This window comes from Numida meleagris, chromosome 1 (assembly GCF_002078875.1).
Source record: "Numida meleagris isolate 19003 breed g44 Domestic line chromosome 1, NumMel1.0, whole genome shotgun sequence".
In the NCBI taxonomy this organism is placed as follows: Eukaryota; Metazoa; Chordata; class Aves; order Galliformes; family Numididae; genus Numida; species Numida meleagris.
The window spans coordinates 115,500,064-115,516,530 of NC_034409.1; the positions used below are offsets into that span (position 1 = coordinate 115,500,064).

The window sequence follows — 16,467 nt, forward strand, 5'->3', positions numbered from 1 at the left end:
TAAATCAAATAGTTCAGAAAACCCAAAATAATCTCTAAAACCTCCCTCCAAAATGCCTAAACAGGGTACCAATGCCAGAATTTTTCTTTTGGTTCGCTGTGAGAATCACACATCAAAAGCTGGCTATTGTCACTGGCAGTAAATGGGAAAGACAGCTTGCTTTTTAAAATGAAGTTTGTGCCTGTTCAGAGTTGATGTTGCAGTTTCTCTAGTGGATGAGATGAAAAAGAAGATGAACCTGAATGTGAAACTAAAGATTTGTTCAGGGAACTCAACACGGCAAAACATAATAATCAGAAAATAATTTGTAAAGCAATTTATTTCTTAAATGTGTTTTCTTTTTTTAAACCAAATACTGTTATTTTCATGCTTGATTGTGTTTTATCGGTTATGTTTGCTGTCAGGTAGAGGTGGTTTCCTGAACCTAGCAGCAGACATCCAAATCGACATTTCCTGTGGAGCTAATACTGGGGAGTAAGTTTGCAACTTGTGCTTTGGTCCATTCTCTGAAGGATTTTTTGCCCTCATCCTTTGCCGGCTGGAAACCCAAGGTTACTTTTCTCCCTGCAGATCACTGCAGTAATACCACTATGGGCCCCACATTGGAGTCTGCACAGGATCATAACTACAGGGGCCACTCCTAGCATAGGCATAGTTATAACAGCAAAAAAATCTAAAATTTTTTGCCACTTTGGCTGGTACTGGCTCACACAGAAGAAAAAGTAGTAATGAATGCACTTTTCCTGTCAGGGTAACTGCATCAGTGCTAAGCAGTCAGACAGAAGACAGCTTGTCTTGGTGGAACAGTAGCAACCAGCCATGCGTGCAGACACAGCCTACTGCAAATGCAAGGTGAATTACACTAACTCAGCTCTCCCCAAGACTGCAGACAATATAGCTGACCTCATGCTTACTGAGAGCAAAAGTACAGCCAACTCCTAAAGCTCAGCTGAGAGTGATTTGACCTACTGTAGACATCTCCACTGAGCGCTGGAGACATCTGCCCAAGCCATGTGCTCACTGTGGTCAGTGGAGAGGAAGAAGAATAACCAGAGCACCGCCCATCTTAAAACTGAGACCTAAAACAAGCAAATGAACTGAACTTCAAAATGCCTTCAAGTGAAGTCTAGTGTGACTAATTCAGACACATACATCCATGCTGAAGATGGCAAAGTGAGGTGAGGTGGTTGAGCAGCCTGTCTGCCAACCTCAGAGATGTGAGACTTTTGCCAGAATGAGACAAGAAAAAACACCCTTATCCCTAACTTCTACAGCTCTAGAATGAAGGCTTCCTGTTAGATCCGATTTAGTATCCTGATTACTCTGGCTCAGGCTAACCTATTTATAACCTGCTCCACCACACACCATGATCTGGTAGTTGGGTTATTTCCCACTTAGCAGGTAATGTCTTCGCAGGAGGTCAGAGGTAGTCTCTTCTGGTGGAAGGTAGTCAGTTTTTCATTTTAAGTAGGCTTTTCGTGACTTTTCAGCACATTCAGAATCAGCACCTCCTTCTCTCTCACATCATGTTGCTTTTGAAGTTGTAGGTTTAGCGCTGCAAGAGACAAGCAAATTCATTGACTGAAAAAGGATAGGGACTGGGTGAATAACCTTGAAATATGTAGCAATAGGAATAAATAATGAATATTTACCATGACCAAAGGCATTGTGTTTGTTCGTGGTGGCATCACAGTATTTCCTTCCCATCCTTCTGTCACCTTGTGCGTCTCTATGCATAGTAATATAAATATATAATTGTGCACGATACATGCACACATAGGAAACAGATATAATTCTATTACAGCATATGTCTGTTCTTACACATGTGAATTTAACATCCCAATATTCAATCTATTCAATCTATAACAAAAGCTCCCTCTAGAACAATGACTCATGCATAGCAATTGAAAACATATCCAACAGCTCTTTTGAGGGAGGCTGCATATTACACAGACAAGTCAAGTAGGTAACAGTTTATGACAAAACATAAATTAAACTGATCATCATGGACTCATTGTTAAGACTGGATCACTTAGAGAATAAAGCCAAGAATAATTCTTTCCGAAGTTAGGATTTACAGAATGTTGTAGGTGGCAAGACAAAAGCAGAGAAGCCTGGAAATCTACTTCTAATAAAGGTTCTGTAAACACTCTCACGAGTTAAAGAAGCAGCAAAATAAGTTTTGGATGTTGCCTAATTTTGAATACTGCAATATCAAGGCTGCATCATCCCAGTCAAGCCTTTTTATGAGGATACAAGCCCTGCATGAAACAGTTATGAAGCCCAACACTCCCAAATCTAGTCTTTTTTTTTTTTTTTTTAAGAACGAATTATTGTTGAGGAAATGTTCAAAGGGATTGCTGGGACTTAATCTTGATTTAGTAGGTGCTTTCTTCTTCCTCTACACTACATGGTAATGGTTTTGAACTAGAGAAGTCCAAAGTTGTTTGCTATCATTTACTGCCATGCATGGGACCAATACAAAACATACTCCCACTCCTACACCAGAGGCAGCTGCTCAAAACTGAAGTAAACTGGCAGTGATTGGGGAAGACAATAGTTTTAGAGTTACATAAAATACATTTAGGCTCAAAACAACAGCCCAGCCTGTAATCAGGGGCAAAATTATTGTGTTTCAAAGCTTTTTATAGACTGCTAATTATTATGTTTGTTCATTAGTTCTTAAGCAATAGCTAAATAGTTGGCTTTGTAGAAAGAGCATACATCTAGGAGAGGTTGTAAGGTAGGTCAGGCAGCCACGTTAAAGGTGAGAGAAGCTGAAGAGGTGGCACGTGATGAGATGAAAGGGAGAAAAAAGAAAATATATTTACAAAAGAATTTGGAGTAGAGAAATGATAGAAAAAGAAGCAGGGAGGGAGAAGAAGTAGAAAAAGAAAGATAATATAAGGTATAATAAAGTGAAGGGAACAATAATGTACCACTTAGGGAAAATAAATAAATAAATAAATTTTACCATAATTATCTTGAAGAGCAGAGAATTAACAAAATTTACAGTTAAAAAAAAAACCTACAGCTCCACCATTAACTTTCCTAACTCATCCACAAACTCACAGTTATTCTTGAGCTTTACCTCAGAGTGACTCACACACTCAGCAGAAAATCTATTAACAGAAGGTTGATTAAATATTGCATTCTTCTTTTAAAATATAATTGTTTCAAAGTTTCAATCATCCTCCAATTTCTGGAGTAAATCATGGAGCAGATCATTCTGGAAGCTATGTTAAGGCACATTAGGGATGAGCAGGTGATCCAAGACAGGCAGCACAGTTTCACCAAGGGCAGTTGCCTGACCAGCTTGGTGGCCTTCGATGATGGATGGATGGCAACAGTGGACTAAGGAAGAACTGACAATACCTACACAGATTTTTTTAAAACTTTTAACATGAGCCCACACAACATTCCTATCTCTAAGTTTGAGTTTTCAGCATGCATTACTCAATGGATAAGGAGCTGATTGAATGGCTGTAGCCATAAGGTTGTGGTAATGGCTGTATTTTCAGATGGAAGGCATTGATGAGTGGTGTCCCCCCATGGATCCGTCTTAAGACCGGTGCCCTTCAACATCTTTATCAGCAACACAGACAATAGGATTGAGCGCACCTTCAGCAAGTTTGGTGATGACATCAAGCTGAATGTTGCAGCTGATACAAAAGAAGGAAGGGACTGTATCCAGAGGCACCATGACAAGCTTGAGAAGTGTGCCCATGTGAACCCAGTGAGGTTCAACAAGATCAAGTGCAAGGTGTTCTACCTCTATCGGGGCAATACCAGACATGCGTACAATCTGGTAAAATAATACATTGAGAACAGCCCTGAAGAGAAGGACTTGGACAAAAAGCTGGACTTGAGCCAACAGTGTGTTCTATCAGACCAGAAGGCCAACAGTATCCTGGGCGTGAAAAGAGAAGTGGCAGCAGGGAGAGGGAGGTGACTGTGCCCCCCATACTGTGCCCCTGTGAGGTCCCACCTGGAATTCTGCATCAAGGCCTCTAGAGCAAGAAAGACATGAGTTTTTGGAGTGGGTCCAGAGGAGGACCACAAAGATCATCAGAGGAGCACCTCTCTTATGAAGAAGGCTTGAGGGAGCTGGACATATTCAGCCTGGAGAAGAGAAGTTTCTGGGGAGACCTCACTGTCACCTTTCAGTATTTAAAGGGAGCTAACAAACAGAAAAGGAACTGACTTTCTACACAGCCTGATAGTGACAAGGCAGAATGGCTTTAAACTGAAATAGGGGAGTTTAAATTCAGCGTTAGGAGAAATTTTTTACTCAGAGAGTGAGGCATCGGCACAGCCTGTCCAGAGAAGCTGTGGATGCCCCATCTCTGGAAGTATTCAAAGCCAGGTTGGAAGGGGTTTTGGGCAACCTGGTCTAATAGAAGATATCCCTGTCCATGGCAGGAGGGATGGAACTAGACGATCTTTAAGGTCTCTTCCAACCCAAGCCATAAATACAGCCTAGATTCAAATAAATATCTATTTGTATTTTTTGTATAGCTGTATATAAAGATGGAATATGTTAAGCTCACTATGTATTTCTGGCAAGTTCTTTTCCTTTCTTTTAAGCAACAAATAAAACCATTGCATTATGCATCCTTCTTCCCTCTTCCATAACATTTAACCACAAGGGAAATAAATGACAAAGCAATCCTGTGTCCTCTCACTGAATTTTGTGGAAAACTAGATAATACATTCAGGAGACAAAAAAAAAAAAAAGTTTGGAGCTACATAGAAGATAAGGGTTAAGTGCCCTGTGATGCAAATCTGGTCAGAGACTACAAATGAAATATGTAATAATAAAGTATTTGACAATTTTATCTCTAAATACTTAGAAGTCTATTTCTGTAAAGGCAGTTTTGCACTGTCTGTTGGGAACAGGTTGCCTTCAAATTTATACAGTTCTTACTTTAGACAAGCAAAGGCAAGAGTGTAGTTCCTCATCTGAATATCTGCAACAGGCACTAACTCAGATGTTTGTGTCTTCATGAAAGTGTGGTTTTCATGCTTTGCAAACTGATACATAGTCAGTGGTGCCACTTAACAGAGAATTGTCCAAGTGTTTCATTCTAAAGTCATGTGCTACATTTACTTGAACTACCTAATTGGAAAATTAAGCCTATTACACAATTTTCAGAACAATAAAATTAAACTTTCTGTGAAATGTATATTGGAAAACCTGGCTACTTGCCAGCTCTCTTTAGTGAATTAATTGACTAAAAATATTTTTGTAGCACATTACTGAGTTTGGGCAGGATAGTATGTGAATATAGTCACAGAGACAGCTGGTGTCCTTGCATCAAGGGACTGCACTACATCTGTTGTTCCACCACAGGGTTAACCCCAAGCATGAGAGGTACCATAAACCAAGACTACCCCTGGCAATGTGTCCTGCTGCAAGGCACAAAAACTGTTTCAGAAGTAAAGGGCATGGGTCCATTTGCAGCAGATACGGGAGAAACACAGGGGCAATGAACTGAACCAGGCCCAAGGATTGGGCTCAGGCATGAACTCTCACTTGTGTAATCATTCAGTTGGTTTAGTTGGATCCTTTCATCTTCAATAACCGTGCAAATGGGTGAACCAGACAGCTTCATTATCAGAGATGGCTGCCATATCCCTTTAAGATGCACACTTTTTAAGGAAAGCACCTGACTGCATATTTTTGGAGTACTGCTGTAGGATAGCAATCACTTTGAGAAACTAGTTTCCTCTGCCAGCAGTTGGGCCTTCTGAAGGCTCTTCGTAAAACTGTACTCTTAAAAGTGGTCTGAGCAGCCCTGGTTCCCACTGATGCCAGGGAAGATAGAGGGTGCACAGCATTTTGCAGCAGTGTCTTTACTGACCACTAACTTTCTTGAATTATTTAACAGCAAAAGCTTTAGGGAATCAATGCATTAATCTAAACAGAGTTTAAACATAGAGTGCTGAAATCCTGTGGTTTTAAAGGTACATGTTCCTAAAGCATATAGCTCGTGCTATAACAACATTTTATATAAAGTGTAAGTCAAATGATACCAGAGCTGAAGGCTGCGTAACTTGCAGTGAATAAAACGCCAACCTGAGGATGGATAGGTTGGTAAGGGGGAGCTCTACACTGTAGCTTTGTCCTGATGTTTTCCGTGACTATATTCATCTTTGCTTTTAAGAAATCCTTTTCAATATTGTAATTTCTCCTCTTATATTCACAGATGCTCAGTTTTATCCTTCATGTCTTGGCATGGCATGGGAATTCTGTCTTATCAGAAGCCATTAACCTTCAAAGACAAAAAAAATAGGATATGTCCAATTAAAAGATATTCATACAGCTGAGCCCTCCTGCAGAGCATTCTGGTTTCTTGGCTTCCAGTCATATCCCTTGAGAATTGCTTCATGAAATATTGTACTTTAAAAGCACAAATATGTTTATTGTTACAATTCCACTCAAGCAAGCATTGTTTATTGCAGTATAATTATAGCAACATAATTTTGAGTATGAAGATACATAGCATTTGGGATGAGTTTTATTTCCTTTTGGTTACTGCTTTGCCCTCAAATTCAAAGCTTCTCCAGTGTTCTATGTGAAATTAATTCATGATAAATTAGTTGATCTGAGCTGTTGCTAAAACATAATCCCATTCACAGAGAAGTGAGGACTGTGAACCTGCAGTGCTTCAGTTTGAAGTTTTATTCCTCTAGGATCAAAAAAAAAGTTCAAAAGAGTAACAGTGACTGCAACATATGAACGCATATGAACTACGTGAAGTGGTGATTTACTTGAAGATTTTTATTTTTTTCCAAGAGTGCTACTGCTGCAAACATTGTGTAAATACTTTAATTAATGGGTATATCCCCACTGACTTTAAAAGATTTAAAATATCTGACACTAAAAATGACTATAAATAAAAGCAAAAGATAACTTTCTTAAGTTTGAATAAAATTAGTCCTAATTCCTTCTTCCTTATCAAAGAAATGGAATCAGAGAGCCATGATCCTACGTCTCTGTATATTGTGTTCCTGCAGGTCCACCTGCTGCCTGTATCTGCAACAGGAGATACAAGAGTACCAGGAGCATGAGGTGGTTCTGTAAGAGTCAGGACTCTCAGACTGGCTAAGCAGCCCTTAAAATGCCTGCTCTCCCTTAGGTGACATCCTACCTGGAGCGGCAAATACCGCTGCAATTCCATTTCAGCAGCATCTGTGAAGCTGCCAACAGGTGTCCTGAGCCAAGGTTCCTTTGCAACTGTTATTGCTTAATGGGAACAAAAATGATTACAAAGAATCTGCCAACATGATAAAATGCTATAATTATCCTAACAGAGTAATACCAATAGGCACATTAACAAGGGAAAGAAGAGAATCATTTTCCAGAAAAACTAACCTTAGTATATCAGTTGCCTTCTTCTAGTCTGTGATTGTTATATTTATCAAAAAGAAAATATATATATAAGGACTATGTTTCCCTAATGAAATAAGAATAAATATACCACAGGGAAAATTGGCTAGAATTTAACATTTCATATTTCTCCTTCCTTTCTTTGTTTAAGAATATTTACCTCCCAAGTGTTATTTTCCTCATTCTCAGCAGACAAGATTATGTATCTAAACTCTCTCAAAGTTTGGAAATACCCACATGTAGATTTTGCTAGGATTCTCTCTTCATTCATTATGATTGTATGTAATAAACATGTTAGAGACTGCTGAACCTAGTAGCCTAATAGAGACAAAGATGCCACAGCTCCATGTCCCCAAGTCCAGCCAGAAAGTAGTTTAAGCATCTATTTCCTGTAGGCACCCAGGTATACAGCAGATACACCCAGCAAGCCATACAGAACAATATAGACAGAAGTACTCAGCACTCACGCAGACTCAAGGAGTACCTCTGACTAATCAGTATAAATGACCATTAGTGGTAAATATGTACATATGGATACAAAATGGGTACATCTAATAGCTGGCCATGGACACTCAATTTATCTAGTACCTGGATGTTGTATTGCAGGTCTCTCCAGCAGCTGGCAGGTGGGTGTGCAAACCCCACTCTGGCTGCTGGTACAGACCCCTCATTTCCTGAACACACACATACAAAGATTCACATGCCTATGTAGCATCAAGCCCACAGTAACTGGCCTTGCACATACATGCATGCACACACACCTCTGAGGACATACTTGAACCCTACAGTCTCTCTTGTAGTTTGCTATTCCCTCTTGCAGTCAATACTCAGGCCCTCTCATCTGTCTAGTATCTGACACAGACTTACAGTTGTTTCAATACCTTGTTCCCAGGATACTTTTGCATCTCACCATATCGTTTTTGGTATTTGATGCTGACAAGTGTAACTGCATGTGCTTCATGTACTGGCACCTTATATTTGGCCTGTGGTCCTACTCCAGTTGCTGGCACTTAGTCCTGCACAAAAATACTTGTACACAGAACAAAGAATCCCTCACCCAGGGAAATAGTTAGAAGTTGCCTTTGGTGAGAAGACAGGACTGTGTGAGGAAGAACTGAACGTGGTCATACAAACACAATGACCAGCAACATTTTTACATGGAATCAGCTCCTTACCCCTCTATTTTCCTAAGTTTGTTCCTCCCCAAATCACATAAATCTGTTCCACTACTTCTATTCCTCCCCAGACATCTCATGAAAATCTTGTGCAGTTCCAGAATACTCTTTATTGTTTCTCAAAGTAAGGCTCATATCCCCGTAGGCAGTAAAGCCCCTCTGTCTCAAAGGCGCTCCTTTCCACCGAGTCACTGTGATGTCACCCTCAGACTGCGGGGCTGATCACCCAGAAAGGTGTCATAGAAGGGTAATATTCAGATTCCCCATTGCTCCTCTGTGCTCCTGTATGTGCCTGGAGACAAGATTTTTATAACATCACCCAACAAAACTTATTAATGCCATGTCATCAGAACACATAAGGTAGAACAGGCAACAAGAGACAGCATAAATGCTGCAGACTGAAACAGAAAAGGTGTTCAATACTGCCAGCTGTGTGATGAGACTGTATTGATCATACAGAAAGTACACTCATTATCCAGGATGCAGTCGGCTCCATGCTGGTAAGTCATTCAGGAAAAGGCAATGATACACAAGAATCAATGCATACCCCCTCTCTTTTTCCTACATAGTAGCACAACAGTATCATTCCCTCTCACACATAATCACATTTCTTTCAGCCATCCACTGTCACTTCCTAGGAATTAACCCTCATATTTTCTTTTTACTTTTCCCATATTCTTCCAAGATATATGCTTCAATTTGTCCTGCTAGAAGAGCCAAGGGTTATACTTAACAGTACCCTCACTCAGTGTTAGCTGCACTTTTATGATCACCAGTAGCTTGGAAGTTTGGAGTTTTTGGTGTTTTGTTTTGTATAAGCATGGAAAACTCTGGAAAAACTTCCATGACTTTTAGTTTTGCACCTAGCATCCATGAGCCTACACCAGTCACACTTCGCATCAGGAAAAGACCGCATCGTGAACGTTACTGGCAAAGCTGATTTCATGTAGGTTTACAGAGCTAGCAGATATGTAGCAGTCTCACTTTAGCATCTGTAACTTACAGTAAAAATGTTAAGGTGTATGGGGAAGGATAATGACTAGGATAGACTATGACATCAAAATCCAGATTTTTGGTCAGAGAGATATAACTTCCTAAATATCTTATTATGCACTGTTCACTGTGACGCTCTCCAGTTAAGCCCATATATAAATTACCCACATTCATCAAAATTCAGATATTATGTCACAGTGAGAGAATTAGAGATTTGCTAATTCAAATGAGTGGAGAATTTATTGCATCTGCCACATACGATCTTCCCTAATCATTTTATAGGTGTCCACGTGTTCAACCTGGAAGGCATGAAGCAAACTCTGGTCTCATAACTACTGACAGTTCTGTATTACTTCAGTAGATATGTAGCTATGAAGCCACATTTGGCAGTCAAAAGCACTTTGGTTGTGAGAAAGACACACAGCTGGTAATGTTATGATGATTATGATGACAACCTTAAAGAAATAGAGACTATATGACATCCCAACTAGCTGTTATTTAGTGAAAGGGGACTCCTCAGTTCTCCTTCAGGTGTTGTATACTTAAAGCTCTTTCTCCATGTTTGTCCCTCTTTCTCAAACCAAAGTTTGCTTTCTAACCAGGCTAAAATCAAACAAATGTTGATCTAGACACATTTCAAATTTTCTAAGCCATGTCTTTTTTCTACTGTTAGTCTCAATTCCATTTTAAACCCATCATTGTTTTTCTCTCTTAAAAGAATGAGAATTCATGTAAACATGTTTGGAGGGGCACAGAGCTGACTTTCTGTCCCCAGGCAGTGCACACAGGCAGGCATATTGCTTTTGGGTCTGCAAAAATCATTCCAGTCCACATTCATTCTTTCATTAGTTTTCCTTCTGTGACAGCCAGCAACATTGCCAATTAACACTAATCACGGTATGGACACCTGTCCACTAGGAAAGAGGCTGAAAACAATTATGTAGTCATTTTACAAAACTCATGGAGCAGCTGTCAAATGATAATGACTTTCAGTCACTGTTGGCATTGGCTGTGTTGCAACAGGTGGCCAAAAGGTGAAATACCACTTACACCATTATCTGCTTTCTTAGTTATTCTGGCTTGAGTTTTCATTCTCACCCCTACATCCACAGTACTTAAGCTTACACTGAGGACTGACAGATATAATGTCTATGAATGTATGTCACATGATCCCCTACTGAGCGTAAAGTCTTTTCAAATACGAAGAAATGTATATTTCTCATCACTTCAAGATAATGAAATTGTAGATACTCAAACACATGGAGATTAAAAACGGAAATTGGGAGTTGTAATCTGGAAGTCTATTTGTGTTTCCTGTGATCTGATGTTTAATTATTCTTACAGTTATGTAGGATCTGACAGATTCCCATCAGAACATGTTCTAGCAAGCTCAGATGGTGCTGCTAGTGCCAAAGCTTTTGGAATTCATGGATCATAATCACCTCAGATCTGGGAATAAGAAATGTAGAGTGGTCAAGCAGTTGACGAATGTGAAAATCTTGGTTCAAGCAATTTTCCTGTCACTGTAGGTGATCTCTGGCAGTACAGATCTCCATGAGAGCATACCACTGCCGTCACATCAGGAGTGTCACATCTCCTCTTGCAGTCCTTTGCCTTAATTACTATATATTTTTTAGCTTTGACAAGCTCTACAGACAAACACTTTTTTACCATATCTAACTCAGGTCCATATTTTATATTGTATGAGTAGAAAACCTGAGGAAAGGACAATGCACAGGAACGGTAGAATAAATTAGGCTTACGAAGAAAGCTTTACTGTGGCCTATGTTACTTGCTCAGTATTCGTATTTGCTAGCTTAATGCTCTTTCCATTAAGTATCTGTACATGATTTACCTTTTCATTCTTAAAGCGGAGTGAGAAATCATCTCTGCAGAAATCTACTGGCAGTGAGACAGTCCTCATCAGTAGGCTCAAAGCTATAAGATGCACTACGCAAATTCTGGAAATTTGGGTTATATATGGAAGTCTTACTTCCACTAAGACTTACTCTCATGGAGTGGGATCTGCACCAGAGAGGGATGAAGTAGTCCCTTTGTCATGCAGTACTGGTTGCATTTCAGATTGTGAGGACAGGAACCCCAAGGCTTGCAGCTGGACTCACTCAGGCCAGACCTCTTTCAGATTCGCCTCCTCCAGCCCAGCCTTATCTCAGGCCTGTCTTCACCAGACAATTCCTGTTCTTCAGCACTTTGTGCCAGTTCTGTGATCCCTCCAAGGCTCTTCCTAACTACCTCATCTCAGGCACAAAAAGACCTTTCTTCACTCTCAAGTGAGCACTAGAATTTTGCCAGGGTGAGCACTCATCGCTCCAGCAGACAAAAGATAGACAGTCGTCATCGCGTCGACTCACGTCTTGCCGCGTCCCGCTGGCTGTGCCGGAACTGGCCCTGGTGCTGAACCCACCACACTCTGGGTGCTGGCACCCTCTGGTCCGAAGGCTGCAGCTGCCACATGAGACCATTCCCCTGGAAGGAAATCATTTCCAAGCAGTTTCCAAGGCGCACTTCCTGCTCACATTTCTATTCAACTATATCAGTTAAGAAGATGTGTAATAAGTTCTGCACCAGCAGGAGGATGAAAACAAAACTGAAGACAGAATTTACTTTGGAAATCCCTCTCCCATGTCCTTTCTCTCTAAGACATGATGGGCTTCCAAAAGCCTCAATAAGTTGCCACTTAATAACCTTCAAGTAACCCAGCTGTCACTCAGTTTTGGCTTGGTTTTCCTGTGACATTTACCCCAGTAAGTCCGGTGTTTCAGTTTTCAGTGTTAGGGCTGGGCTGCCTGACCTCTTAACAACAGAAGTCAAAACACATTATACGAACTTCCTAGGGGAAGGATGATAAATAATCTGTATTAAAAAAAAAAAAAGTATTTAATAGCAAAAAAAAAAATAGGAGTTGGGAAAGTTGGCATGAAGAATGACAAAACATTTCATCAGCCAAATCTGATACCTAAACTTATCCCAGACAGCTCTGATTTTAGGACTCACAAAATAAGTCTACGCAAAGGAAATATGGTGAAAATGTAGATATTTAAATATCAACATTAATGTTACCCCTTCCTGTAAGTGCAGGACAGGCAATTCAAATATTATTATTTTGCTTGGAATTTGCTTATTATGCATCAGAGGCTGATGGCTATTAAGAAACACTGGCCCTGTCAGTACTTTAAAACAGTCCTTAGAAATTTGTTTTCACTTCACTATAGATGTGCATTCTGGTTGCCTATTTCTGAAACCACTGATGGAACATCATTAGTCCCTCTCTCTGGAAAAGAGTAGCAAAGAAACTGATTCTGACAATATTCTTTAAATAGGAAACAGACTCTTATATCCTCAGTTCTTCACTGGATGGTTGGTCTTCAGAAAGCACTGGACAAATGCATGTATCAGAAAGCCATTTGCATCAAACACTACAAACATGAATTGATGCCCTATACCCCACCTCAGCCAAAGTACTTAGACATTTGAACAGGCTTCTTAAACTCGATGATACTGGATAATAGAGACCAAGTATTTAGCTCAGTAAGGATCTTAGACAGGTCTAGCTGACAGAAATATAATCTATAAATTCCATGTTTGCCATGGTCTCTTTTTTGCTTTCTTAAATCTGCTCCCCCAGAGCACACCCAGCATTGCACATGGCTCAGCTCTGGCAGCAGTGGGTCCCTTTGGGGCAGTTGGAGCTGGCTCTGATCTGACATGGGGCAGCTGGTGGGCTCTGCAACTCACTTACCAAAACCTTGCTATGAAAATCCTATAGTCTAAAAAATCAAACTCTAAATTTACCATTAAGACTGTTGGAAGCAGCCATTACTTCTACCACATAAAAGACTTCACTGTGTAAGCACATTTTTAAAGGAATATCCCCATTTTTTGCAAAAGAGCAGTGCAACCAATTCAAACAAAATATTGCGTGAATTGGGGAAAAATAAAAACATGCATACCTGTTGAGATGATATAAAGTCTTAAGGTTTTTAACTGTGACTGTTGGCTGGAGACCGAAGAAAAAAGTCCTGACAAGCAGTCTGATTTGTTCTAAAAATTCAGTTATTGCCTTTTCTCTACATTCTGTTTTGATAGAAAACATTATGAAGCAGAAATAGTAATTTCACAGTTGGCAAGACTTGGCATTCAGCAGCAGTTCTTGTAGAACAGCAGAAGTACAGATTCTGACTCATCACATGTCTCCAAACAGCCTAAGCCCATATTCCTATATCAGCAGCTTCTTCTGTATCCTGAGTGTGTAGGAGCATTAAGGATCTTGATTTCCCAGTGTTTTTCATTGTGGCTTATTAGCAGTCTGAATTTAGCAAAGGAGAAATTCAGTATTGAGTCTTGGTGCATTCAGTTATTCAACGATGAGTTCAAAACTGGCCAGAGATAAGATAGACCACATTTTATAGCTGATTGTTCAAACACTTCATCACTTTCTCATGAATTGATATTTAGGAAGCAGACAGCTTGTACACAGGATAACTAAGGTCACCGCCATCTATTCAGGTGATATTCAAGTGATGCAGTCCACAGGTACGTTCCAGAAAGAATCAGGGACTGTGCTAATAGAGTTTTGAACTACAGCCACAACTCCACAAAACAAACAAAGCAAAAATGTATTAAATTTAGTAATTAAAAAAAAGAGGTTTTCTTATAACTTGGATTACCACCTAATTTTCTGCCATTTGATTGTGGGTGTTCTTTTAAAAGGTGCTTTCTCAGATATTGGGTATTTTCACACGCAAATGTGGCTATATTCAACATTTCAATGACAATATCCTTCTTGGGAAGATGAGTTCACTTGGTCAGTTTTAGATAAACTTTTAGAACTAAGGCCTAAAAGTGCACATTTCTCACAGATGATAATCAAAAGTAACTTGATGAAGACTTCAATGGTATGAGGTAAAGCCAGATGATGATATTCCATCTTGGGATCCTTCAGAATGGAGGGACATGGTTTCTAACCACACTGAAATCTGCAAAACACAAATCTAAAACCTATAACAAGAACAAAGTTTTAAATTCTGTGGCTACTATTGAAACTTTACTTGATATTAAGAGCTTTGCTTCCTGTACAACCAGAGAGTAAATATGACTATGCAAAGAAAGGTAGATGGAATAGGATAGTTTCTGTGCCACTCTTCTGCACTGAGTTCCTGGGAAAAATCAGTTCCTTCAGGTTGAAGCTGCTCAACAAGGGCCAACATGCACATTAGTTTAAGGGCAAAACTCTTCTTTGTCAATAAAGGTCACATGGTCTGATCATTCTGAATCTGTATAATTCTTAGGAAAAAAAAAAATTAGCTTGCGCAGTGCACAACCAAGGAATAAATTCAGCAACTAAGCAGAGATCATTGGGACCATCAGCATGGATTTAACAAAGTAAAACAGACCAAAATGGAGGGGAAAAAACTAACCAGCTGCAAGTTTGCCTACAGAGAGTTTTGAAATGATAGCACACTGAAGAAAAGGATGTCTTTTTTTCTTGCAATTATGGCAAGCTGGCCTTATTCAGAATATGAGAAGCACTGCAGAAATATATTATAAAAAAAAAAAGAAAACAGATAACATTCAAAACAACAACACACAGTACAGAAAAATAGGGGAGAAAAGCAGATACAATCACATTCTAGCCACATTTTCCTCTTTAATACAACAAATAACTTCAATTTTCAACAATGGGAGTTACTCACACACAACGAAAGGAAAATAGGCCCCAGTCTGCTCATAAATTGGCATGAATGGAAATCACAGATTACAGGCAACAGTGAAGTACATTTCTGCTGATAGCTCACTTTTCTTCCACAGTGCTAGTTGTGAGTCAGGATATGTGTCTCTGCATCTCTTCATTTTCCCTCTTTCTTTTGGGGAAAATAATATTTTTCATCTTTTCAGTACTGAAATACAAATTCAAAAAATTCAGACATTTGGCACCCTGCAAAATTCTGACCTTTCAAAGACTTTGGGCTGAAAAAGTAGAAAATCTCAGACTGAGATTTTCCACAATGGAGCACTAAAAAAGTACATAGAAAATAATAGAAGTAATTATCAGAGTACTTCAGTTTAGTGTTTATAATTCCAGAATATGAATGTATCATAAGAGGAAAGCAAAGTACCCTTTGATAATGGGTGGTACCTATTTCAACAAAATTAATAGTTTCCACCAAATATATCAATTTGTTTTAAAATTATTTTTCTCTCTAGTTTAACAGTGTTGCCATGTCTTGGGTTTACAACAAATATAGTGATTTAAAGGGGTACAACCAAACTAAAAATCCTAGAATCAAAAATCTGCGGATTATGCAGATCTCCTCCCAGAGAGATCTCTGCTTTCTCCCTAGAAATGTGAGCTTTCTCTCAAGGGAAATTTTGGAGAGAGCTATTCAGGCACAAAGACTTCATTCTCTGAAAGAACAGTGTGTGAGCCAAGTTTTTCTCTGTGTTTGTTCAAGCTCTTACACTGCTTTTTTCAGCTCTGACCATGGCTACCCACAGAAGTTACCTTACAGTGTAGCCAAGGAGACTCCTACTCCCTGTCTTGGAAATGCCTGGTTCATCTACTCTGTTGAGAATGTGGCTTCATGACTGGGAAAGTCTCACCTCTCCCACAGTAAATAGGAGGCTGAGAGCAGCACAAGACATGCCACAGCCCTGCTATCAGAGCCAAGCTTTCTTCCTGGCCTCTAAGGACATCATTTTTCCAATGTGCCTACATTTTTCTTTTTAATTTATTTTAATTTTATTTTTTTCCTTGGCCTCATATTTGTTTTGTTTTTACATGTAGCCAGTTATACTTCCTGACCCTGAAGCAGGCATTTTGCAAAGTCAGTGATGTCAACATAACACAAGATATCCAGATTCAACTAATAAATAATATCTCTCTTG

The 16,467-nt window shown here is 39.5% G+C and overlaps 1 long non-coding RNA gene across 1 annotated transcript in view; it reads right to left on the reverse strand.

Moving 5' to 3' along the window:
• The window catches only part of LOC110404276, a 4,605-nt gene continuing 3,352 nt past the window's right edge, over positions 15,215–16,467 (reverse strand). The window contains exon 3 of the long non-coding RNA XR_002442137.1: positions 15,215–15,479. This is a non-coding gene — a long non-coding RNA (uncharacterized LOC110404276). The remainder of the gene's footprint in view (positions 15,480–16,467) is intronic.